General features: G+C 42.1%; 1 pseudogene; it reads right to left on the bottom strand.

Annotated features, from left to right (window-relative positions):
• Positions 1–8,863: 8,863 nt before the first annotated feature.
• Positions 8,864–9,800, bottom strand: LOC118935791 (olfactory receptor 139-like; annotated as a pseudogene).
• Positions 9,801–13,301: the final 3,501 nt, after the last annotated feature.

Consider the following 13,301-nt stretch of genomic DNA (forward strand, 5'->3'; position numbering starts at 1 on the left):
AGTAAATGACTATCTTTATAAGCAGAATTGAAACATTTATCTTTCTCTCTACCTGATCCCTCCAGAATTAAAAAACTTTCAGTGACTATTTTTATATTCCATGGCAGTATGTTTATTTGCACAAGTTCAATAAGAATCTGCTTTCCTTGTAAGAAGACTAATTAAAAACACCGGTTATACTACGAAGGCTTTGACTGGAATGTCATACCTGAGAGACACGTGTGTAAACTCAGATATGAACAACTTTAAGGAACTAAGATTGACTTTATAGAGCCAATAAAGCCCCTTAGAAGAACTGGCCTGGTACCTTGCTTACAGAGTTCCCAGCAGCCTTACCAGGTGAGTAAGGAAGGTCACTTCCTGGCAGGTGCAGGAACCTCAAGAAGAGTTCACCCAAATCTACAGGTACTGAAGGCACAACCTCATGGCAAGTCTGGCTTGGCTTTCTGGCCTCAAGAAGCCCTTAAAAATTCAATCTGAAATTCCTTACAAAAAGTTCCAGCAAAGCATATTTGAAAGAGCCTGTGTAATCAATTGCTCTTCTTGCTGCACTTATGCAAATAATCAAGCCAGCTGTTAATTATTTTCTTAACCTGGTTACTTCTAATAAAAATGAGGGTAATTTTAGAGAAAGTATTGTCTCAATAACGCAGCCTTATCCATACTAAATACTAATACTAGTTATTGGGACATAAACTAGATCCAGAATTCCAGCTTCTTCAAAATATCTAGCTATGTTTAAGTTTTCTCCTGTTATTGCAATTAAAATTTTACTATTTCTAGTTCTCATATTCAACCATGCATTCTTAATCTCATCAAGTTTGTCCTTCCAGAATGGAAAATCCAACTCCAGATGTTGCTACATAACCTAATAACACAATTTGTTTTATCTTGCCTAGAAGCCACAAAACTGCAAATAGTAATAGAAATGAAACCCAGAATAGAAGCACCAACCTTCTGAGGCCCTCTCAACTGACCAGTGATGGAGACCTAGCTGCACCCTTTACTGCGCCCCCTTCTCAGCACGAAGCAGCCAGAGCGGTCATCGCCCCTTTTCCCTAGAAGCAGCTAGAGTCTCTATCTTTAGAGGGGAGAATGAGACAGGGTCCATAGGCTTAGACAGAATAAAGTGAGAGCCTCTGAAGAAAGCAAGGCTTTCTTGCAATCAGAGCAATGTAATTACATGCTGGAAACCCCTCTCCTACTAAAACTATGTTGAACATTAAGCTCTAGAATCATTTTTCAGTGAGATCAGTTAATGTTCCCCAGATAAAGAAGAGTAGCACATGTTTTATTATGCTAATCATTTGTAATCGTGTATAAGATTCACTTTAGCATACTAAAAAGCCCAGGCCTATGTGCTGTCTTTCCTCCTTCTGATCTAAGTAATTTTACAAGCTGAGCAACTGACTTAGCATGCAGACCCAGCTGTAGATGGATGGCATAGTAAAAGGCAGGATTCTTTAGCAAATATACAATATCTCAGCCCACCTTAGAGGCTGGGCATGCAGTCTTTTAATGTGTGCCTGGACCAAGGCGCCAGTGTCAAGGCAGGAGATTATCTTTAATCAAGGACCCCTTGCCATCCTACTCCTTTTACTAACCCTTAGGCCTTGTATCATCAACAGGCTGGTCCAGATTGTCAGAGACCACATGGGGGCCGTCCAACTGATAGTCCTCCTTGCTCAATACAAGCCCCTAGTAATCTTGTTACTCCTGCTTACCTGATAACTTATTAAAGATAGAATTAATACAGTCAAGCTAATAGTGCTAAGACAACAGTATCAGCCTTTATCTCCTTACAACAGCAAAGTCTTATTAGACCCATGATTGGGTCCCTTAGAATCCAGAGAAAGGGGGGAATGAAAGGGCAAGCTCCCAGATCCTATTTCAGCCAATCGGAGCTTAGTCTCTCTCCAGTCAGCAAGAAGTACACCCACCACCCCTAGACCCTGCCAACTGACCAAAGCCATGACTCATCACCCCCCCCAACTACCCCCAGGCCCAGCCAATCAGCCAGAGCCACGGCCATCACCCCCCCAAACCGCCCTGGAAACCCATAAAACCTTTGTTCTGGGGAAAATGCGCTCTCTCTTTTCTCTGGCATCTTGCCACTGCGTTGGTGTAGATGAGAGATTGAGCTCGAGCTAGCTCGAATAAAGGCTCTTTGCTTTTGCATTGGTGTTGGCTCCTTGGTGGTCTTCTGGGATTCACGACTTTGGGCACAACAAACACACAAAAATAGATTAGATGCCACCCCTTATAAGGGTAAGACTAATTCTAAATGCAGTAAATTAATTAATATAACAAATATTAACAGAGTGTGTATTTGCAAGACATCTTGCTAAGGCATTATGGGTTTAAGGATGAGCAGTAGAGAACAAGTCTCTGCTGAAAAGACATAGACACTAACCCAGGCAGACATTAGTTCAATGTTAACTTTAATGACTACATAATTACTAATTAGTTACTCTGAAGAGTGTTGACCAAAAAACCTAACATGGCCTATATCGCTGAGGAAGTGATATAGTTACTGAAATGTATGGGTATGAAGGGCCTGCAGGAGTAAGCAGTTTGGAGGGGCAGACAGGAAGACGTGAAGGGAGAACATTTCAGAAAGGAAACACCATGTGCTAAAGCCATGATGGGCTGACCTAGGCCTGATGAAAGCTATGTAAAAAGGCTAGTAGATGACAGCATATAAGGAAAGGGAGGTAAAACGGGCCTGGGGCAGAATTTCTGAGTATATAAAAACAGATTTCAAGCATATAAAAATGTAGAATTTCTGCATGTTAAAAATCACTTATATTAAAGTGCAAATAACAAACTGAAGAAAATATTTGCTCAAATAGTCTTATTTTTAAAAAGTGTGCATAAATTACCTAAAATATATACCTGACTCTACATATAAATGGACCAGGGAAATGAAGAGACAGCTAGCAAGAGAAAATACACAAATATATTGAACATAGAAGGTATTTTAATCTCACTTTTATTCAATGGATGGATATATCAAATTCACAAAAATTTATTGAAGCAAATATTAATCAGTGCAGGTAAAAGTAAGCTGGAAGAATGTATGATCTAGTGGTGAGATGTAATCTCATTTTAGGAAGCATTTAGGCAATATGCATATCACAGTCCTTAAATAATGTAAGCATTATTCGACCCTGTGATTCTAATACATTTATCAACCAATTCATGTATCTGCCCATTCTTCAAAATTTAACTGGGCAGCTGCTCTGTGACCAGACCCTAAGAAAATTTCCATTACAGGGAAGAATGGAATACTAGATAGGAACAAAATATGAAAAGGGCATTTCAACAAATACATTACTTTTCACAAGTTGACACCCAAGTGATTTCATGCAATTTCCATAGAGTTATTCTAAGTAAAGTAGACCAATGAATATACACATTCTCTTTGTCTCTCTCTTTCAAGGGGGAACTGGGCCATTTTTCTAGCTACTTTATCATTCTAGTGACTTAAGCAATATATACTGATAAGAAGTACTAGGAAAACAAGTTGTTCAGTTTAAGGGGCTCTTTTGAAAACAGAATTAAATGTTTTTTAATTTTCTTGGAAAAAATATTTTCTATGTGAAGACAGAGTCTAAACCAGTTCCTGAAAAAAGAAGTTTCCCACTGTTTGGAGTTGATTATATGCTTAGATAGGTGGAATGATGTTCATGATAAGTAATTTGTTTCACCTTTCCTTTTCACTAGAGAATAAAGAATTTTAGTCATCTGTATTTACAGGGTCAAACAAAAGAGAAGGCATCAATCTCTTTATAAAATATTTTAATATAGAACTGTATAGATTTAAAAAAGAGGATATATGTTCCCTTTTGAGAGCTCTGAGAGACTCTGATTTCTTGTAATTTAAATCATTAGCATTCACTTGACAATTTGGAATTAGGCTAAATCTATAAAATGATCTCAAACACAAGAAAAATCATGAATGTGGATTGTTCTTTATAATGTATCTCATGACTGAGCTTCCTTATCTATTTAAGCTGCCACAGTAGTCCAGACTCATATCACTTTATGCTCAGATTATCATAAAACCTTAACTACTTTTTCTCCTGTCAATTTACCTTCTACAATGTCATCAGATTTATTTTGATGAAACACATCACTTTTATTATGTTGCTCTTCTTGCTCAAATGCTATAATCTGCAAGATAAAATTCAGATTGTTTTCAAAGACATTCATAATTTCCTCCTTCCCACCCAATCTAACTTTCTCACTTGTCTCCCTCTCTCTATTAGCATAAATCTCCAACTTATATGCTTATCTCATGTCCCACATGAATTCTGATTCTGTGCCTTCAGTATAGTTCCAGTTTTTATGGTGTGTTATTTCCTATTGCTGCTGTGAAAAATTGCTGGAAAATTAATGGTTTAACACAACACAGACTTACTACCTTACCATTGTGGAATCAGAAGTTGACATGGGTCTCACTGGGCTGAAGTCAAGGTGTTGGCAGGATTGATTTCATTCAAGATGCTAGTAATTCTGCTATATTTCTCTCCACCCTATCTCAATCTCTCAGTACCTTTCTCTTCTCTTTTCTCCCTTTCTCTCTGTCAACTAGAGATATTTAAACATTCCCATCTCCCTCATGCCTCCAGCGCCTCTTTGTTATGCTCTTTTTCAGTTGGTGACCTTACTTCCACTGAAATCCCCACCACTACCTCTACTACCCACCTATGTCAGCATCCACACACTCTGCCTCTCCCTAGTGCTATGGATGAACTGGTCATGTTTTGATATAAGGCTGGAACTTCCACTGGGGCAGAAGATTTGAGCCCTTCCCCTTCATTGCTCAAGCATACCTCTCCAGGATTCCTCACTATTTCTATGCATCATCAACTTTTTTTTACCTCTATTGGATCATCACCATCAGCTAACAGATTTTCCATAGTTTCTCCCATCTTAGGAAAGCAAAATCCCTCTGCCCGATTTAACAGCTGCTCAGTCACCACCCGTGTCTCTCCCTTCTCTCTTGGTAAAACTCCTCAAATGAGGTGCCTGTGCTCGCTCTCCTCTCTCTAACCACTCTTTCTATCCCATGGGAACACTCCAGTCAGACTTTCAGTCTTCACTACTCCACTGGAACAGCTCCTGTCAACACCACTGCTGAACCTTGTGTTGCTTCTGTGAAGAGTTAATTTTCATTACTCATCTCACTTGACCTACTAGTAACTGGTGAGCAACTTCCTGGTCACTCAGTTTCTTCACTTAGTGCCCAGAAAGCCTGTCCCTGCTGGTTCATCCTACTTCATGGCTGCTCCTTCTCAGCCTTGTTTCTTTCCTCTCATTTACATCCCTAGTCAAATCTTGTCTTCTGAGTACAATATCCCTGATCACTCTCTTCGTCTTACTCCCCTCACCACTTCATCATATGCACCTTTTGCCATTTTGCTTTTCTGCACAGAAATTACTAAGTGCTATATATTGTCATGATGTATTCATCATGTGTCTCCCATGACTCCCATAAGGTCCATGGAGGAAGGAACGTTTGCCTGTTTTGTCGCTGTATCCCAGCATGCAACAGTGCAAACATTTTCCTTGTTTACATTTGTCTCTCATTAATGCTCATGGTGTTCTTGACATACAAGCTTTGCTTAGGCTCTGCAGTCAAGAATGTAAATGTTTTACTTTTATGGCTTCTGCCTTTGCTGTCACACCTGAAATTATTTTCCATATCTCAAGTTTATTAAATATTCATCTGTTTTCTTCTATTTATTTTATGATTTTATTTTTTGTATTTTATGTTTTACATCCAAAACTCACATTAGTACATGATGTGATATAGGGATACGAGTTTATTTTCTTAACTCTATAGCTTTTGTCCCAAGAATTTTCTCAGTCATTCGAAGTACCTCCTTTGGTCAAATATGAAATGTTTTTAAACACTTGTATTAGCTTCTGAACTGGAATTTTATCATCTCCTTCTACACTATACTTGTCAACTCAGTAATTCTGTATTTCAAGTCACTTAATGCTTAGAATAATCATTTGAAGTGCATGTTATAATTCCTGTTTCATAGATGAGAAAACTGGTGCCCGCAGAGAGGACCTGCCCTGGCTGACGTCATACAGCTCGCTGTAGCAGTATTAGCCTGGCCGGCAGCTCTCCAGACCCCTCAGACCAGTGCTGCCTGACGGACCACAGCCGATTGCATGCAGCAAGAGCTTGGGCTTCTCAGCCAGCTGCCTGGCATAGAAAATGCTTGCCTTACATTTACTTTTCTTTATATCCTGGCTTGGACAACTACCTGTAAATACCAAATAAAGGTCTAGAGTCTTTTAGGACCCTCATTTCATTATCTTCCCAGATCCTACTAACATAAACTCTATAAACAGGATTAGATATTTTCTGACTGATGTTCCAAGATTCCTTCCCAAGCTCACATCTTTCAGCTTCCATCATTGCTACCTACCTCTCAAGCCTTCACATCCCTACCTGGCCCACTGCTGCCACCTCCAATGTGGGCATCTCTCCAGATGCTAAAGCCTAAGAGCCAACTTTCACCCATGTGCATGAATTGTTCCTGGGTTATAACCTGTTTCCAAGGAGATTAGGAACAATGAATAAAAGTGAAGGGATGTGTGAGTCACCCAACAAGCAAAAGCCTTCCCTGAGGGAGAGGCTGTGGCTGAGAGACAAAGATTGAGTGGAGAGGCCAGGAAGAAATGATGGAGGGTGGGGTGTACACAGTGAGGTCTGGATCTGACACAGTGGTGTTCCCAAAGAAATGGGTAGCCTTTCAGGACAGAATTACATAGGACAGACACTTCTCTGGGGGTTAATTTGGCAGTATGGGCAGCACTGAGGGGAGCAGGGGCACAGGCTCAGGGACTGTTACAGGGCACCCCCCTCCTGCCCAGTGGACCTGGACACCCGGGCTGGCATGTGGAGGCAGCTCCCTGCTCAAAGACCAGAGCATGGGCCTGAGAGACTCCCAGAGAATTCGCAGGGACCCAGTGGGTGGCTGGATTTGGAGAAGGACTAGATGCCTCCATTTGACTGGAAATATTCTCAGATACCTTCAGGGTTCCTCAAGCAATGAATAAGCATGCCAGGTAAGGTCACTCTTCTCAGACTTCCAACTTCTGAACCAGTCTGAAATAGTTCACAGAAAATATTGTAGAAATGGCCATGACAGCAGGTGAAAGCAGCTATCATTCTGTTGGCCATGCCTCTGGATTGCCCTATTTCTGCTCCTATGGTAAAATCGTGATTTCTAGAATTCATTCACTGGTAAATTGCAAACAACATCTCTCTCTATTTTCCCTTCCTACCTCACCTTTCCTAATTACCTACACATATTAAACAGAATTCCCAGTATAAATCAGTATATTTTGCCATTAGAAATAAAAATGAATCTTAATATTCTTTTCTTTTTTTTCATAGCATGGGAGGGGGACAGAATCTGAATGGTTTTTATTTATATTATCATTTATTTATTTACTTTTCTTTTAAAAATTCTTAATCCCCTTCATCTAATTTGCCAATCCCCAGCCCCCTTTCCATATGGCTCGTTTGTTTTCTGTATTTATGAATCTGTTTCTGTTTTTGTCTGTTTTTTTGTTTCTGTTTTTAGATTCCATATATGAGTGAAAACATATGCTATTTCTTTTTCTGACTTACTTCACTTAACATAATATCCTCTAGGTCCACCCATGTTGTCACAAATGGCAAAATTTCATTCCTTTTCATGGCTGAGTAACATTCCATTGCATATATGTAGCACATCTTTATCCATTCATCTATTGATGGACACTTAGGTTGCTTCCATATCTTGGCTATTGTAAATAAGGCTGCAATAAACATAAGGGTGCATGTATCTTTTTAAATTTGGGATTTTGTTTTATTTGGGTAAATACACAGAAGTGGGATTACTGGGTCATATGGCATTTCTATATTTAAATTGGGGGGCAACCTCTACACTACTTTCAACAGTGGCTGCACCAATTTACATTCCCACTAACAGTGCATGAAGGTTCTCCCTTCTCTACACCCTCTTCAAAACTTGTTTCTTGTCTTTTGGATAGTGGCTATTCTGATTGGTGTGAGGTAGTATCTCACAGTGGTTTTGATTTGCATTTCCCTGATGATTAGCAATGTGGAGCATCTTTTCATGTGACTGTTGGCCAACCATATTTCTTCTTTGGAAAAGTGTCTATTCAAGTCCTTTACCCATTTTGAAATCAGATTATTTGTAAAGCTTAGCTATTCTTAGTGCCTGAGACATATGATGCTACATTTTCATGTTTTAGGTGAAGGAGCTGTTGACAGTCAGCAATGACATTGGATTTGCTGCTCCCATGGGTGATCAGTCAGGATGGGGACACTGGCTGGGGAACAGGTATTTGATAATGTTGCTCTGAAGAAGATGCTGGCAGCATACAAAACCCCAGTTTAATTGCATGATCCTAGGTTTATTTCATGAATAAGAATATTTTTAAAACAGACCCCTCATTCTGTTACAAATGTATTTTATCTTTAAAGGTGGTGGTGGGAGGGGGCAAACATTTTGTTTTTATTAACATTTTAAATATACTTCAGGTGAACAGCCATTACATTTTTTAAAAAGTTTTCGTCCCGTATCCAGATCCACATTATAATTCTCCCACCTGCCTTTTTTCTCTATCAGCAACTTACTCTTTTTCCTAAGCTTTAGTTTTTCTTCCCAATTCAGGGCAAACCATGCTCTACCCTGGCCCACATGGTGTACTTTCCTCCCATCCTTCAACTCAACCCTGAAGAGTCCCTCTGCCCACATGTACGCCTACAGCCTAAGAAAGTCAGGGGGTGCTCAATGAGGAAGGGGCCTCTGATGTCACCAGCCTGTCACTCGGGGGCTTGCCTCCCCATGAGCACCAGCCACAGGACGCCCTGCACGTCAGGGTTCCAGAGGCTGTAGATGAGCAGGTTCAGCATGGGGCTGAGGATGGTGTTGAGGATGTCAATCCCCTTGTCTTTGTCTGAGGCTGACACTGAGCCCAGCCGCATGCAGCTGAAGATGCCAGTTTCATAAAAGATGCAGACCACGGTGAGGTGGGAGCCACATATGGAGGCCTTCCTCCTGCCCTCGGCTGAGCAGATTTTTAGCACTGCAGCTGCCACATAGGCATAGGACACAGAGATCATGGGGAGCACCCCCATGAAGATGCCCCCACAAAAGGCAGCTGCCCATTGAGGTGGGTGCTGGAGCAGGAGAGCTGGAAAAGGGGTGGGAGGTTGCAGTAGAAGTGGTTGACCACGTTAGGGCCACAGAAGTCAAGCACGGACACAGCCACTGTGTGAGTCAGAGCATTGATGAAGGAGATGGCACAGCAGATGCCCACCAGGGCACCCTGGACCTCACAGCTCATGCGGGTGCTGTAGGTGAGGGGCTGGCAGATGGCCAGGTAGTGGTCATAGGCCATGGCTGTCAGGAAGTGACAGTCCACACTGGCCAGGAGGTGGAAGACGAAGAGCTGTGAAATGCAGGCAGTGTAGGGAACTCTGCACTGATGGGCCAAGAGATATACCAGCATTGGAGGGACCGTGACAGTGATGCATCCAACGTCCAGCATGGACAGGTTCCCCAGGAAGCAGTACATGAGGGTGTGGAGCTTGGGCTCCACCAAGACAGCTGCCAGGATGCTGAGGTTGCCCCCGACTGTGAGCAGGTAGGCAAAGAGGAAGATGGCAAAAGAATGGGCTGCAGTCATATGTCCTCTGTTAGGCCAAGAAGGATGAACTCAGTGACCGTTGTCCTGTTCCCCAAGGCACCTAGATCCATGGACTACGGTGGAGAGCTGTAGTGGGAGGAGACCTGGACCTGCCAAAGTGGGAGAGACACATAGTGGGCACTTAACCCATGTCCCCTGGATGGTAAGATGGCATAGGCACCTGCCAGTCAGAGGGTCATGGATACCAGCCTAGAGCTGGAATGGGCTCCTAGAGGTCCCTGTGAGGCAGACACTAACCCTCTCATTGCTGGTTGGCACTGAGACCCTGGGAATCCCAGGGAAGGGGCTGGGGCACAGGTAACTACTCTGGGGACCCAGGCAGTAGCTATTTATGAAAATGGTCCAGAAGTGTCTCAGTATTTTAACAACTATTAAGGCCATATTAGTGTATAATGACTCAGTAGCAGCTCTGACTAGCTAACAAGTGTATAATAAGGTTCTAGAAAGCATCATATGGGAAAGTAACTATATATGTAATGGTAGGAGGACGAGATCTTACAAAGTCAAAAAGTATTAGGAAAGAGAGTGAGCGAAGAGGAGCAAGGAGCCAACCACAGCCCAGAAACACACAGGCTGAAAACGGAAGACATGAAAGTGATTTAAGAGTGTACTCACATTTTTAAGGTGTGAGTATTTAATACTGAGTATTGTGCTAAGCACTTCATATTAATTTTCTCATTTAATTCTCATAAAGCCCTATGGGGTAACTACTATTATCTCTATGTAACCAGGGCACTGAGGTTTGGAAAGGTTAATTAAGGTTTATTATTATTCAAGGGTAGCCTAAGGTTGTAAAGCTCTTGATAGAGCTCAGTTTCAAACCCGGGGCTGCCTTACTCCCCAAGCCTGCACCCTAACAGTATATCACCTCTTAGAGAACTTGGATGCCATTGGCAACACAGATGGACTTAGAAGATATTATGCTAAGTGAAGTTAAGCCAGGCAGAGAAAGACAAATATTGTATGATTTCAATTATATGTGGAAACAAAACAAATAAACAAACAAAACAGAAATAGACTTGTAAACACAAAGAATGGACTGGTGGTTGCCATAGAGAAGGGAGGGGTTGGGTGAAATAGGTGAAGAGGAAAAAGAGGTACAAAATTCCAATTATAAAATAAATTAGTCATAGGGATAGAAGTGCAACATAGGGAATATAGTCAGTAATAATGTAATATCTTTGTATGTTGACAGATGATAACTACACTTATTGCGATGAGCATTTAGTAATGTATATAATTGTTGGATCAGTATGTTGTACATCTGAAACCAGTATAATATTGTACATCAACTATACTTCAATAAAAACAATCCAGAAACAAACAAAAACAGAAAGAACTTGGATATGTATTGTTACTGAGACTTTATAAATGACACTGGGTGTGACAAAGAATGGTATTCCTAAGATTTTAGGTCTTAGCATCAGTACAGCTATTCAAGGAAGTCAAGGACCCACAAATTCATCCTTTCATTCAACAATTTCATTCAAGAATACATCCAGTCTATTTGTTGAATGTAGTAGGATTCTGGATGTATTTTTGATAGTATACCTAACAGCCTGGGCATGAGGTGTGAGAGAAAGATAAGGTGCAGGGGTGTTTCTTGGTTATGTTTTCTATCCAAACCCCATGCTTGGGCAAACCTCAGCTCTACCAAGGGCTATGCAGATACAGAGCAGAGTGCAAGCCTGCTTCGCCCTGAACAGGAGATACACCTCTCTTGGAGGCTACCCCCCAAGAAGGCTGGAAGGAGAGCAGGTAGGGTTTCTCCATCAGAGGCAGCTTTCCTGGCCAGGGTCTGTTAAAGTGACAACATAGGAGGAAAGGTTCCCTTACCTTGAAGGACATCACCTAGCTGGGCAGGAAGGCTTGTGAATGCGCAGTTCTCAGAGAGGTTGGCAGGCTGAATCCACCCAGATTCAGAATGACCTGTGAAGAAGAGAGCATTCAGCTGAATGGGTGGGAGGAGACAGTGAACCAGGAGAAAGCTCTCTGGGCTACAGGAAACAGAGGGCCTGCGTGGAAGCCATCCCGGTCTGATGAAGGAGACAAGACACGAAGGTAACATGACTTCAGATTTCATCCATGTCAGCAGTTAAGTCAATTTAACAAACTTCCTTAAGAAAGAGGGCTTGCTTCAAACAGGGGAATTTATGCATTTACTAAAATACAAGATAGAGAAAAAAATAACATATTCTCTGCCACATTGAAAAAGCATAGGAAACAGACCTCTGAGCATAGTAGGGTTCTTCCCCATCCCCGTTTACTTCCCTCTGAGGTTGGTGAGGATTTTCTTTAGGGTCTGGGAGCATTTTGTTTGTGGCCGAGGAGGCCTTCTGGGCAGAGATCAGCAGCCTGGTGACTGGTGCTGGGTGCCGGTGCCCAAGGGCTTACCTCAACCCCGCTTCCCTTCATTCTATAAAAAGCAGACAGGCAATAATCCTTCCCTACAGCTCATCCCTTCCTGTTCCATGACTGAACAAGATAGATTTCTTCTTTTATGAGTGTGTCCCATGCATGCAACCCTTCCCTGAGAGCTGGGGAGGCCCAGCAAAATGTAGCATTTGAAGTTAGCCTAGGAGTAATGAGAGTTTCCTGGAGGTGGGGGATCAGTGACAGCCAATGACATGTAACACCTGTTAAACACTCTCTATGCAAGGTATTTTATGTATCACCTCATTCAATCTCTATAAAAGCCTGTAAGGTTGGTAATAATAGTAACTGAGACCTGATTAGATTTTACTACGCGTCAAGCATGGTTCTAAGTATTTTATGTGTATTACCTCATTTACTCGCAAACAATAGTGGATGCTATTTTAATCCCTGTTTTACAGAGAGGTAACTGAGGCACTAAGAGGTAGGTAACTTGTTCAAGGTTATGTAGCTAATTGGAGGAAGTGCTGGGATTCAACCCTTGGCCATCTGGAGTAAGTCCATGATCTTAAATACTTTACTCTGAGAGTGAATGGCTGATTTGTAAAGCTCTATAGTGGTGGAGCCAGGATTTAAGCCAGGAAGTCTGATCCATGGGAGTGGTGGGACTCATCTGGGTACCCCAACACCAGCAACCTCTGGGACACACAATTTGTTGATTAGGTTAGTTGCTTTGGTGAGAAGGCAGAAGGTCTTTGTAGGAAGCCCTTGGCACCTTAGGAAATGTCCTCATTGAAGGACTTCCCTATGGGTTAACATAAGCCCAGTCTGGGTTTGAAATCATGGCAGTGGCATATTATCCATCTGTCTGTCTACAATGTCACACAGCACAGGGGCAGGAGTTCACTCTTGCTCAGAGCAGCAGCTGCATCTCTCCACCCTGGATGACATAGAGATTCGTCCACTCTCCACTTCTCCAACCACCTCCCTCACTGCCTGTCCATCAGGGTTCAGGTTCTCTGGTCCAACTTGCCCTATTACATAGTTTTGTCTCTCCACAAAGCCATGCACAAGCCATAGTCTCTTTCTCTCTCTTCCCTCCCTCTCCCTCCCTCCTCCTTTCCTTCTCCCATCCTTCCAGTGTATAAGGATGACAACTCAGCACAGTGGCAAGAGGC

Source organism: Manis pentadactyla, chromosome 2 (assembly GCF_030020395.1).
Source record: "Manis pentadactyla isolate mManPen7 chromosome 2, mManPen7.hap1, whole genome shotgun sequence".
NCBI classification, from domain to species: domain Eukaryota; kingdom Metazoa; phylum Chordata; class Mammalia; order Pholidota; family Manidae; genus Manis; species Manis pentadactyla.